The 14319-nt window shown below is 35.8% G+C and overlaps 1 pseudogene; it reads left to right on the forward strand.

The window, feature by feature from the left end:
• The first annotated feature begins 216 nt into the window (after positions 1–216).
• LOC100413851 (zygote arrest protein 1 pseudogene) lies at positions 217–5494 on the forward strand (annotated as a pseudogene).
• The last annotated feature ends 8825 nt before the right edge of the window (positions 5495–14319 follow it).

Genomic DNA, 14319 nt, shown 5'->3' on the forward strand with positions numbered 1-14319 from the left:
TTTTTGACAGATGTATAGTGTTTTAGATGAAAATATAGATGTTTATCCACTTAAAATAATATTTAATATCACTTTATTATTAGGTAAATTCTCATATCCCTTGCTTCACTCTTATCTCCACTAAATTGAAGGGATTAATCTTATCTGTTTTGTGGTTTTGTTTTAAAATTCATCTTTCTTGGATTAATAGCCACTGAATTCTGAGTTGTTATGAGGATGTTTCAGTTTCTTAGTGACTTCCAGAGCAGAGGTGACTGGTAATGAAATTACATAAATAATTTATTCTTTCTTTCATTTATTTGCATATTTATTTTTGCAAGGTATATAATAATCAAATCCTCAGCCAAATCCTACAGATGTGGGTAATTTTTCTACAGTTTATATTCCCACAGTCTAAAAGGCAGGGGCCAATTTGTAAACAAATAATTAGAGTATTGTGTGTTAGATACTAAGGGAGAAAACTATCACATTGCTTACTGGCCCCATTAGAAGCTCTCTATCAATCCCAGAGATTGAAAGTGGGATATATTAATAATTTATTTTCTGTGATAGTACTCACACTTCAGGGTTTCTGAATGTTTCATTCATTGTATTTCTCTTTCCTTCTACAATTTCTCTTTCTGGCACAACCACATGCTAATAAGCACAGGTTCACACACAAAACTGGAGAGGACAGAGGCATTTTTTTAAAAGGTGTATTTAATGTTATGTCTTGTGAAATGGTTTCTAGAGCACATCTCTCTTGTTTTCCATCCTTCGTTCATTCATCCTGCTTCTTCACCCTGGCTTATTACCTATAGATACTGAGTATAGAAGTCTACTGCTAATGGCATTAGTTTTAGAATCCTGATAACTATTTTCCAGTATAATAACCTTGGGTGAATTACATAATCATACTGAGCATTTATTAAAGTGTAAAATGAGCTAATGCCTATTATTCAGCACTGATACAAAATTAAGTGACTATGTAGAGATTAGCATCTTGTAAACAGTAGACACTATGTGAGTTACCATGCTATTCTTTCTCTACTCTTTAATGGACTTGCCAAAACAACTAAACAACTTTAAAATGTATATTGGGATTTGGAGTGCATACAATGGTTTACAACTCAGTTGGATTACTTTAGAAATAATAATAATGGTAGTAATGTAATAAAAATAAAACTGACCAGTGGAATATCAGAAAACTTTTCAAAACATTAGGAAATAAAAATAACCGAACCACACAGTAACAATAAAAAATGACTGGGTTTCATAAGTTTGAAATATATGTAGTTCTCCTTCCTTCTGGAGAGGGTCAGCATATGACAAAGATTTTTAGCATTACTATGGATTAATAACATGCTATTATTATTAACTTAGGCCTTAGTCTTACCTTATTATACAAGTTAAATTTGCTGTTGAGCAGGAGAACATACAGCAGAAGCTCTGGGGAAATCTAAACAGACAGCAGCACAACCGTTTGCCTTTGGGAGAATTCAGGGATAATTCAAAGAAAGCTCAGTAGAAGGAAAGCTTGGGGAGTCATTTGAAGATGGAGATGCTGGCAACTCTTCAAAGAAATAAAACTATGCCATGTGAGAAAATATAGCCAAAAATAAAAAAAAAATTAAGAGAAAAAAATGAAGGAAGACGGAAGAAATGAAAGAGAAGATATACTAAAGGAACAAACAGTGAATTGATTTTTTGATTCTCTGCTCAAAGCTGATGAGTAAAATGATGTTGCCTTGAAATTTTGAAACAACTTTTGTACACCCAAACTTCTAATCCATATAGAGTTTTACTAAAGCAAAAAAAAAAAAAAGTAAATATCATATCACTTACTAGTATTTTATTTCTATAGAAGCTAAGAAAAAACAGTTGAAATTTGAGCAGATAAAGAATCTGAGACTCAAGAATTTGATAAATATTTGTTATTTCCCTACCCTTTATCTTATTATCATTTCTGGTGGTAGGAAAGCACCTGACTAAGAACTAATTCTTGTCTTCAAACTCACCATCTTCTGAAGCAGACACTCAAGTAAACCCATTTATTAAATATCACATTATATGTCCTACATGGGAAGTAAGAGCAATGTGATATAGAGAAGAGATTATTTGTTCCAATGGAGCCCTTTGGAAACTTTCCTGAGGATATAAAACATAAATTTTGTTTTTATACATTTTATGGAATTAATTGACTGCAAAATGTTTGTGAGAGTCTCTAAGCAGAGGAAAAAACATGAGCAAAATTGCAAGGAAAGAACCAGCATAGAACTCTTCTCATCTCCAGGAAATCACTGCCATGAAAAAATAGAGAACTGATGCTGCCAAATGGTTTTGTTATTACTAGAGCCTGAATTGGGAGACAGGGGTAAGTATTAGGATACAAAAGGCTTTTTTTATGCAGCCACGAGATTGGACAGGAAGGAGATTCTGTAGATTAAGTGTCAAAAATAAAAATTCTATAGATAACGTCTTTCTCTTGTCCATAATCAATATTAAAAGTTAGGGATTTCATTAAAAACACACATTTGCCTTTTTTTTTTAACAAAACTTTCTGGGAGCATAAGTTCTCTATTTTATCATGGCAGTAATTTCCAGGATATGAGAAGACTTTTACTTGGGGTATATATTCTCTGCTGTGCATTTGTGTCCAACCCTTACACAAAGATTACATATGCAGTTGCACCTGACTAACATTTGTTTTTATCTGACTTGAGTAGGCCCTTGACCTTGCTAGTGCTACTCTTGGTATTGGTTTCTACATGAAACTATTAATGTATTTTAAACTGTGCCATGACATCTTCCACGTGTTGATGATAAAGACTAGAGTCTTAAGAAGGTCAGAATAAGAAAAAGAAGCAGGAAGAACATTTAGAAGGTTGTAATCATCAATGTGAGGCCTAACTGCAACAGTTATCATATTGAGCAAGTTTCCGTCATTTGGTGAATGTGAGGAAAAGAGAGGAATCTGGGATGACCATCTGTTTTATGGATTGGATGACTAGGTTGTTGATGAGACTTGTGACTTAGATAGGAAACAAGGAGAGAATTGAAGGAGACAGGTAAATGTGTTCAATTTTGGACAAGATGAGATGAGTTTGAAGTCCTGGTAATATTCCAGGGGTCAGGTAAGCGGCAAAGCGAATATATTAGTCAGAAGCTAAATCAGAAGCTCATTGGAAAAGCAAATGCTAGGAGTATGGTTTGGGGGGCGGTTACTATTATTTAGGTGGTATGTGAACCCAGGAAAACAGGTGATGTCTTGAAAGTAACAGTACAGCAAGGAAAAATCCTAAAAAAAAGAGAAATGGAAAACAGAAAGAAGTCAATGAGTCCCTGAAAAAGTGAAAAGGCATCAAAAGAGAATTTAAAAATGAGAAAAAGTAAAAAGTATCCCTTACCATACCAGTCCATTTGTTTACTGAGTTTATCCAGCAGGAGTTTGGATAGATACCTTTAGTTTCAGAGAATCCAAGGGGGTAAGGAATTTTAGGCAGTGAGTGTTCACAGTGTCAAAGTCAATAGACTGACCCGATTAAACAAGATTTGAAATGTATTCATATAAAAATTCTCATTTTTGCTTGAGTAGTTTCAGCGTAGTGGAGGCAGAAGCAAGTATCAAGGTATGTAGCGTCAGTAAGATTAACTACTTTTAAGAAGCTTGACCAAGAAGAAAAGGGAAGCAATAGAGTACTATCAAGAGTTGGATGCAAGACATAAAAGAGGAGTTTACAATGGCTGAGGCTTGAGCATTCTCTTCATGTATCTCTGATGATATACCTACATAAATGTTTTGCATGTATTTGAAAATATAAAAACCAGAGTAGTTCTAAATATAGTCAGGGGAAAACCATTATCATTGTGGTTATTTTTTATCCAAGAAATTTTGTTTGTAATTCAAACACCCTTTGACCACGATAGTATTCTCTCAACATATCTTTAATGTCAGAGAAGTCCCTGTTTCTAAAGGCAATACGTTATGTTCTAAAGCAATTTTAATTTATTTCATTGTCTTCTCTTAATTCAAAATCTAGTTCTCACGCTTCCATTTGCAGTCTAGTGAACCTTCTCCCCCAGTCTGCAGGCTGGCATAGAAGGGTCTCGGGGAAAAAAAAAAACAAAAAGTGGTCTTGGCGGCCCTAGGGCACTAGGTGCTGGAGGGCTACCTGTGTTTGGGCGTGCCCCCCAGCTCGTGCCCGTACCCCTATCCGGTGGCCACCAAGGGCAGCACCAGGGTTGGGGGGAACTGCCTTCCCGCCTCCTTGTCCTCCTCCCCCGTCTCAGCGGGCACAGCCTCATTTTCCTTCCTGACCTGCGGGCAGCGGACAGCTGCCGAATACTTCGACACCTACCAGCAAGCGCGGTGCATGGCTCTCCTGGCGCAGGTGGGGTCGAGCTTCGGGCCGCACGCCCGCATGGCCAGCAGCTGCAAGTGAGCCGGCACATCGATGCCGCGGCGCAGTGCTCGCTGGGGAGGCGCAGACTGCGGCGTCCCCGGCCCGCGCCCCTGATTCCCTGGTCGGCCCTGCGCCGAGGACACAAGAGGTGGCGGCTCTTCCTCTCAGCAGCCGGCCCCACGGGGCCAGGAGCAGGGCAGCCCCCAGAGGGCGCCCCGCCGCCTGTGCGCTTCCCGCGGACGGTCGCCGTGTACTCGCACGCGGCCTCCCGCAGCGTCCCCTCCTTAATTCCTGAAGGAGCCCGGGGCCGCGGCGGGGGAGCAGAGGTCCGGGACGTCTGACGGAGAGCGGGGGTCGCCGCTTGCGCGGCTTCAAGGCTCAGAGGCGGGAGAGTCGTCGGCGGCGGAGGCGCCCCGACGGCAGCAGTCCGAGGACGACGACAGCGAGGCCCAGGCCGCGGTCCCAGCGCGCTCGGAGCAGCCGGCAGCTGGCCCCAGGCTGCCGCCGCGGGAGGCCCAGGGGTCTAGGCGGCTCCGCGGTTGCTAAAGAGCCTGAGGCAGTCTCCGTCGGCGGGGAGGGCCGGAGACTCAGTGATGGACAGGAGAGGTCGTCACCACAGAGCCAGGAGCCGGGTAAGGAGCGGCTGCGCTTCCAGTTCTTAGAGCAGAAATATGGCTATTACCACTGCAAGGACTGCACATCCAATGGGAGAGTCCTTATGTGTGGTGCGGACAGGGAACTAACAAGGTTTACTTCAAAGAGTTTTGCAGAACTTGTCAGAAGTCCTATAACCCTTACCCAGTGGAGGATATCACTTGTCAAAGATGTAAACAAACTACATGTTCCTGCCTAGTAAAACTTCGCCACCTGGACCCTAAACGGACCCATCGTCAAGATTTGTGCCTGAGATGCAAAGGCAAAGGCCTGTCCTGTGACAGCACTTTCTGCTTCCAATACATCATTTAAGTGACACTGCTGCTGTGTGTGTGCTGATAGAGCAGATGAGTGAGCTTTTCCGTGCCTCTCCTCCTTTTCTGTGCCTCTTCTCCTCTCCTCCTCTCCTTTCTCAAAATACTTCGTGAAAGGCACTGTATTCTGAAAAAAACCTTCAAATAAAGGTATTGCAATACACACACACACACACACACACACACACACGTTCCTAGTTCTGCTCTTGGGAGCTACACAGGATAAGACTATTCTATCATTAAAAAAAAATTCTTTAGATATTTCAAAAGTAAATTTCATGCCTCCTCTTTTGTTTAATTCTTTTTTTAAAGATACATGGAAGTTTCTACACTTGGCTTCTATTTGAGATGTTTTCAGTTCCCTTACTTAACTCTTATTTCCTCTTCTTTCTCTTAATTCATTCTAGCTTATCAATGTATTTAAATGATGTATAATTTTACATAATACTCCATTTTTTTTTTTGTATAGCAGAAAGTACAGTCGGTCTGCTATGTCTTATTTGTAGGGCAATTAAACTTTTATTTAAGCTCCAAATATTAGCTAGCTATTTTAACCATCTCATACCATGAACACACTAGGAAACTTGGAGACAGGAGAAGTTTTGTATGACTTCATGCCAAGTATTTTTTCTACTTTCTGAAATGTATGTTATTTTCAGCTTAAAAGTACTCAGGGTACATTTTCTTGGCTTCATATTAGTCTAGGAATTTAGTTTCTCTGTCATACTGAATCTCCCTTTTGTCACTATATTATTCATTCTCTATCTACTTTGTTATCTACTGAAAATATAAATATCTTTTCAGAGTCTCATCTAATGTACATACTAAAAATGTTAGGCAGGTGAAAATATGGCCACACAACTTTGTCATGTTCCACTAGAGATTTATTCAAATAAGAAATCAATGTCTTATTTGACACTAGACATGGTTCCTAAGGCATTTGTGAATTCATGTAACAATATTACCCAATTCACATTTCATAAACATTAATTAACAAATATGAACACTTTATTAAAGTGTCCAGGTGTTTGCTAAGGCTAGTGAAAAGTTATCAAAAGAGGAAATAAGAATTGTATAGCATGACTCATTTTGGATAAATCTTCATGGGTTTTAAGGATTTCATCATTATTTTCAAGTAATAGTGAATTGTATTTATATAGTGCTGGAACCTTTTAGGTGATTTTTAATGCATTTTTCCAGAGTGAAAGCATTGTTCAAAGCTCACAGGCATTGGAATTTAGCAAATGTATTTAAAATCTGGCTGTGGTGTATATTAGCTCTGTGTCCAAGGTAAATATATAATATGAAAAGGATAATAGATGCTTCACAAGGTTATTATGAAGATTTAATGATAAGTTATCATTCTAATGAAAGCATTCCATCCAGGAGTTATTCCACAGTGCGTATATGATAAATATTAAACTTCTTACTTCCAACATTGAGATACTTAGAGTAAGTGCACTGTGTAGTCCAAAGTCAGAACACATGTAGTGCACATCTTGAAGAGAAACAATAGTCCAGAGAATTTTATTTATTCAATAGCTATTGAATGCTTTCTAGGACTTTGCAATGTTAGATACTGAATGTAAAAAATAATTATGAAATGTATGCATAGAGAGATATCCTAGAAACATATATTACATGTACCATACATAGCCTTGAAGGCCAGATAGTCAGCTTTGAATGCTAATTGGCTATGAGTTGACATAGTGTTTTGACAACTCAGTGATTGCCTTTCTTATAGATATTTTATATATATTTACAAAGAATCTCCTAAATCATCTCTTCCTCCTCTTCTTCTACTTCTGCTTCTTTTTCTTCTTTTTTTGTGGTAGGGATAGTCTGTAATAAAACAGCTTCTTGTGTTCAACACTGAAAATAATTTAGGCAATGTAGTATGGCTGATAATTTGCCTAAGGACCAGCTTTAATGAATCATTAAACATAATTTAAAACCAGCATATAAAATGCATGCAATTAGATACTTCTGAGGTATTAATAGTGTTCAAAATATGGAGTTAAAATTTCCTTTCTGATTAAAAATTCTCTTGTTGATTAACCATTTTTTATAGCTAGATAGCCTTAACTTGGTTATAAATACAGAAGTAATGGGGTTAGCATTAATAAACTTTTTATGTAATTTGAAGTTGTCAAATTGTAACCTTCTAAGAATAAGTGGATTCCATTTAAATCCTATAGTTTGAGAGAATGATTAATATTGCATGACTGTAGAAACCTGTAAAAATAGATAATAATTTAGAACTCTATTTAATAAGTTTGACTAGAAAGATCAACTAGAAATATGTTTAGGTTTTTGCTAAGTTGATCAAAACATGCTATGTTTTTCCCTTGGAAGATTTTTTTTACATTTGAAATGATATTAAAAAATCTGCTGATACAAGATTTTTCACTTTGAGAGGAAATTCTCTGAGTTTTCTAAATGAAGACCATATGTATATCTTTAAAATACCAAACACTACACTAAAGTAAGACTTCTACCATTGTAGGGGGAATTAGCTGGTGACCCTCTGCATGTCTGTAGGCTGGCACATTCTCTCTCTCTCTCTCTCTCTCTCACACACACACACACACACACACACTCAAATGCATCACTAGATAGGATTTGGAAAAAAAATCTGGGCTTTGGAAAATGATCAAAGGCCGATGAAAAACAGAATCATTAATTCTTGAAAAATGTCTACTGCTTAAAAGAAAAGTGGGAGGCTTCACCCTTTTACCTGGGGTTGCTCAGTTCCTTACCTGTCTTCACTCTTAATTGGTATAAACTGTTAATTTTTCATCATTGGGCTGGCTGCCAAAACCTGTAGCTCTGTTACCAGGGAGCATAACTCAATTTTACATAAAATTTTAAGACAAGACTTTAAATCTGAAAGTAGGGTAGTAAGATATAAATAATGTAAAATAATAACTTTGATAACCTGAGGTCATAATATGGTTGCAATAAATGCTGGAACAACTAGGAGATTCTGGAAATAAGAGAGACATAGACATAGAATGGTCAGATAAACTTTCTATGCATTCTTGGCTATCTTGGGAATCTGTATATAAGAGAGCCAAATGAGGAGTAAATATTAAAAGAGATTTGAGAATTGGCTGATCTTTGAAGGCACTCAGCAACCCACACACAGATTGGTCAGCACAGAGAGAGGTTTCAAGATTTTTGAGCATAACATCTGCCAAAATTATTGGCTAACCATTAAGCTATGAAGATGAAGACACAGGGGTAACCACTAAAATATCAGGCTTAAAAGTTTAAAAAAAGTAATAAAAAGTCACAGCACAGTCTTCAAATTACGGAGAAACAGCGTACACAGCTTATGTCTAGGCAACTTATTTTAATGAAAATTCTCTGAAAAACAATTGAGAATAAAATATTTCTATATTATATAAATTATCTGTTAAAAACATTAGAATGCAAAGATATAGAAAGTATAACCAATATTCAAGAAAATAAAAACAAGTAAATAAAATCTTAGTGGGATATTGAATTTAATAGACAAAAGCAATTTTATATATACTTTTAATAAATTAAAGGAAGCTATGCTCAAAAAAAATGAAGAAATGTGATAACAATGACTCAGAAAATAGGAAATCTCAATAGGAAAATGGAAACTATAAAAGAAAATGTACTGAAAATTCTAGAGTTTAAAAGTCCATAATCAAAGTAAAAATATTAACTATAAATGAGCTCAAGAGCAAATTCATATTTGAGATGAAGAGGAAAAAAATAAAGAACTAAAATATACATGCTAAAGAAAGATCTTGAGACTGAGAATACACTATACAATAAGTTGAATCCATGGAAAGGAATGCAGAGCAATAGAAATGAGAACTGTGTAGGTCATAGATGAGACTGAGTGAAAACACACCCACACACACACACATTTTTCTTTTATTCTCTTATTTAAAAGTGTTCTCTTTTTGATAATGTTTCTTTTGTTATAGACTCTTTAATCTGATATTAGCAGAGCTCATTCAGCTCTCTCTCTGTTTACTATTTGCATGATATAACTACTTAAATTCTTTTTTTCTTTTTTTTTTTGAGACAGAGTCTCGCTCTATCTCCAGGCTGGAGTGCAGTGGTGGGATATTGGCTCACTACTACCTCTGTCTCCCAGGTTCAAGAGATTCTCCTGCCTCAGCTTCTTGAGTAGCTGGTACTACAGGTACCCACCACCATGCCCAGCTAATTTTTTATATTTTTAGTAGAGATGGGGTTTCTCTATATTGTTCAGGATGGTCTCCATCTATTGATCTCGTTATCTGACCACCTTGTCCTCCCAAAGTGCTGGGATTACAGGTATGAACCACTGTGCCCAGCCTTAAATTCTTAAGCAAAAGTTTTCTTTCATATGCAGCACATCATTAGATTTTGCATTTTAAAGTCCAGTTTGACAAGTTCATATATTTGAATATTTAGCTCATTCATATTTAATGTAATTATTCATATGATTGGATTTATATCTGCCATTATGCTTTTTATATATCTCATGTCTTTTTTGTTTTCTTTTCCTACTTCTTTGATTTTTGTGTATTTCACAAATATTTTTAGAGTGCATTTAAATTTATTTGTTGAATTTTTTCTCCCACTTTTAAGGTTTTTATAAAGTGGTGGTTCTAGAGGTAACTACATGCATCTTTAATTTATCACAATCTACTTCAGGTTAATACAGACTAAATTACAGGAAAATATAGCATTATTTCTGTACTTCAGCTTCCTTTCTCCTTTGTCCTATTATCACATATGTTTTATCTCTATAAGTTGTAAATTCAACAATTGAATATTATTTATTTTTACAATATAAAATTATATAATTGGAAAGCAGTTGGGGCATTTATTTGTTAAATGTATGTGTGTCATATGGTCTGCAATTCTAAACATAGTATTTACCACCCCCAAAAAAATCAAAGCATGCTCACATGCACACTTATGTATGTTCATAGCAACATTATTCCTAGTAGCCAAACAATAAAACAATCCACATCCGTAAACTATTAAATAGATTTAAAAATGTGGTACATACAATGTAGTATAGAATGGAGTACATTGTGGAATACTACTCAAACTGAAAAGTAATTAGCTACTAATACATGCAACAACTGGTTAAATCTAAGTTCTAAGTTAACTGTGCTAAGTGAAAGAAGCCTGAAATAAAATATTATGTATTGTATAAGTCTACTCAAATAAAATTTCTCATAAAGACTGACCTATAGAGACAGCAAGGAGATCAGTGGTTGCCTGAAGTTAGGAGTGACAAATATATTGACCTCAGGCATGAGGTAACACTTTAGGATAAGAAATTGTTATAAAACTGGATTATAATGATTATTTTAAAAATAAGTTTAAAAAGTCATTGTACTGCATATTTACGATGCATAAATTTTATGCTTTCACAATTACAGCTCAAAAAAAGAGCAAAATAAAAATATAAACTTTACCATCTATTATTTTCATAGAGATTATGCTTAGATATCCCATTTGTTTTATATTTGCCTAGCCATAAGCTATAAGAAATTCACACCTACATAAGAGAAATACTTTTATGCCAACTTTTTAATGTCGACTTTTAGTGTAAAAACTACATTAAATGTTTATTAGAAACATTCTTTATTATAGTAACTTACTTTTTTAATGCATTTTTATTTTATTTTATTTTATGTTGAGACAGCGTCTTGCTCTATCTCACAGGCTGGAGTGCAGTGGTGCAATCATGGCTCACTGCAACCTCAACCTCCTGGCCTCAAGTGATCCTCCCATATCAGCCTCCCAAGTAATTGAGACTGCAGGTACATACAACCATGGCTGGCTAATTTATTATTGTTATTTTTTTTTTATAGAGATGAAGTCTTGCCATCCTGCTCAGGCTGATATTTAAATCCTGAGCTCAAGTAATCCTCCTGGTCAGCCTTCTAAAGTGCTGGGATTACAGACATGAGCCTTTGTGCTGGGCTGTACTAATAATTTAAAATCTACATACTGAAGCCTACTTTTAGGGCTTATTCAACAGTCTTCGGCAACTCATAAATATCTACGTTTTAACTGGGAAAAAAATTGGTGAGTACTAAACTTATAAAGTGTACGTGTTTTTAAATAATAAGAGTTATATTCATATTCTTGTGAAAATTGTGAAATTGATGACTTTTTTTCTTTGTCAATCATGATGATAACTGAGTTGTCTGCTCTATCTTTATTATTGTGATTATAATACACAAAAACCAAGGACTTCAAAATTTGTTGAGGAAATTCCTGAATACAATTGAATGAAAAATTCTTTCTAGCATTAGTCTTTTAAAATCAAATAAGTTTCTAGATATGTTTCATACAACATCAAGAAAATGGACAGCTTTAGAAATGTGTTACCTTCTTCAATCAAACTTGAGAGTTTTGATGGAAGCAGGAAAAAGGAAGTAGGCTATAGCTCTGTGGTCTGCAAAACATTTGAAAAGATGCTAGGTGGTGCAAAAGTAAGTGTGGTTTTGCTATTACTTTTAATGGCAAAAGCTAACTTAATGCATTAGCTTAATATTTAGGCAGGGAAGATATTTTGGTTGTTGCTTCATCTAAATGTAGGATTGCTCAGCCTTGGTTTTGTGGATAATTCTTTGTTGTAGGGGGATATCCTGTGTTTTGTAGTATGGTTAGTGGCATCGCTGACCTATACTCATTATAGGACAGTAGCACCACCTCCCCCTGTTGTGACAAACACATGTCTATATACATGACTAACTGTCTGTCCTTGGGAGGTATAATCGCTCTCTGGTTGAGAACCGTTAGCTTAATGGTTTAATATTAGTTTCCAACATTGTCTAAAAGGATGGAAAGATCTGAGGGATATATTTCAACGTATAATATATTTTATGGTGGGGTAGTAGAAAAATAGGCATTTGTGTAGGGAACATTTTCCTTACATGATGTTATACTCTCTGTCTTGAATGATTTAGAAAAGGAGAAACAGGAGATCTACATGCTTACTATCTATGTGACCGGCATCCAAGCTCTACATACTTACTATGTATGTGATTTATACTACATAAGAGGCAGACAATCATAACAACTCCCTACAGGAATGTAGAAGAAATTATATGAGTTAATACAGTTAAAGTAATTAGAACAGTGTCTGACACACAGTAATTGTTCTATTTCTGTAAAAAGCAGTGAGTGTGCTTTTGCAAAAACTAATCAAATTAACAAAAACAAAACTCTACCAGAATAGTTTTCATTCAGATTAAATAAGAACTGAAAGAATAAAAAGGAGAAGCAAATTTATACAATACAAAGTTTCCAAATTTAACTTACTAGTTTTGGGTCTCATAAAATGTACTACTCTTAATATAGAGTACATTAATCATCCAATAATTATGTGCTATTAGGTGTCAGACACTGTACAACTTACTAGAAATGGAATGATGAATAATGCGAGGATTATAGAGACAATGATACTACCAAATCAGTTGTTTCAAACTTGTAACTGTTTTAAATGAAGCAGGTCTCACTCTTGGTTAGATGGTGACGCAGTGTAAAGATAAGACAGCTTAAAGGGAAGGGTTGTCTTTCCTATAAAGAAAAGTTGGTGGGGATGCAGCATGCCTTAAGGTGGTGAGACAGCTTAAAGGTAAGGGATGTCTTTTTATAAAGATGTACCATCACTCTGCTAGTTGGTGACTAAGTCTGGTGATAAAAAGTAGACTTAACGCTTATACTAAATTTAACACTAAATACTTTCAAGTTATTCTAAAGTCAGTGCAGCTATGTATGTATGTAGAGGTATCTACCAGAATTGTTCAAACTTTTTTTGGATTTGCCATTAGTCAATTAATTCCAGGGGTTACTTCAAAGCACTGAGATATTGAGACGGATTTTTAACTTGAGAACTTGCTGAGAGGGTAATACCAGAGGAGAATCCATTAGGAGTTGTGCTCCTAACTCCTTCTGACTTTCCCTCAATCAACACATAAATAATTCATACCTTTCAGATTTGGCTTTTGAAGGCTAACCTAATAGGAATAGGCAGCAGTGAGACTGTAGTCTCTATTGATAGAAATAACTTGTAATATCACTGTTTCCGTACAGTTTTTCCTTGACCTTTAAACTCGTGTAGTCACCAGAAGTAGACACTTCCAAATGGATGCCTCATAGACATGTCAAGCAATATTTTTCATAAAATACCTCTTGATTTCCTTCCACAAACTTGATCCTCTTATCGAATTTCTCCGCTTCAGTAATTGTTACCACCACTCACCAAGAACTCACGTTGGAAACTTTAGTGTCTTCTTTTGTCTTCCAAGTGAATCAATCTGCACCTCCTGCTGTTTCTGCCTTCCAGATATTCTCATGCCCATTCATTTTTTTCTATCCACTCTTGACAATTTTAGTTTAAACTGCTTGAACTGCTCATATCTTTCCTCCTAACCATTCTGACCTTCAAGACTTAACTTCATTTAAACAATTTTTTACCATAGAATCAGAGTAACATGTTTAGATTATGGATTGAACAATGTTTTTCTCCTTAAAAAATTTTCAGTATCCTCACCTTATATGATACCTACCATTGCAAATACAAGTTTCTTAACATAGCCTATCAGATTATGCATAATTTAACCTCTGAACACCTTTCAAATTTCTTTCATTCTATTCTCTCTTCTGAGTGTATTCTTAACACTTTGGCCTTCTTTCACTTTCTAGTATTTGGCAAATATCTTCTCACCTCAATACCATGGTTTGTAGTCTTGTTTCTGTCTGAAAAACTAACCTGTAGATCTCAGTTAGTCTATCCATTCCCAAACCATGATAAATTGTCTAGCTCTTCTTTGTTAATTTGTGTTATTCCACCCTCTGCTATCATTCAAGTACCTTAAGTTTTGAATATGCATTGTATGTACTCATCTATGTTTCTATAGTACTGTATTGCAACATAATATCTCTTAAGGGAAGAGCTAAAAATGCGTATT

The sequence above is a fragment of the Callithrix jacchus genome, chromosome 1, assembly GCF_049354715.1.
Source record: "Callithrix jacchus isolate 240 chromosome 1, calJac240_pri, whole genome shotgun sequence".
Taxonomy (NCBI): Eukaryota; Metazoa; Chordata; class Mammalia; order Primates; family Cebidae; genus Callithrix; species Callithrix jacchus.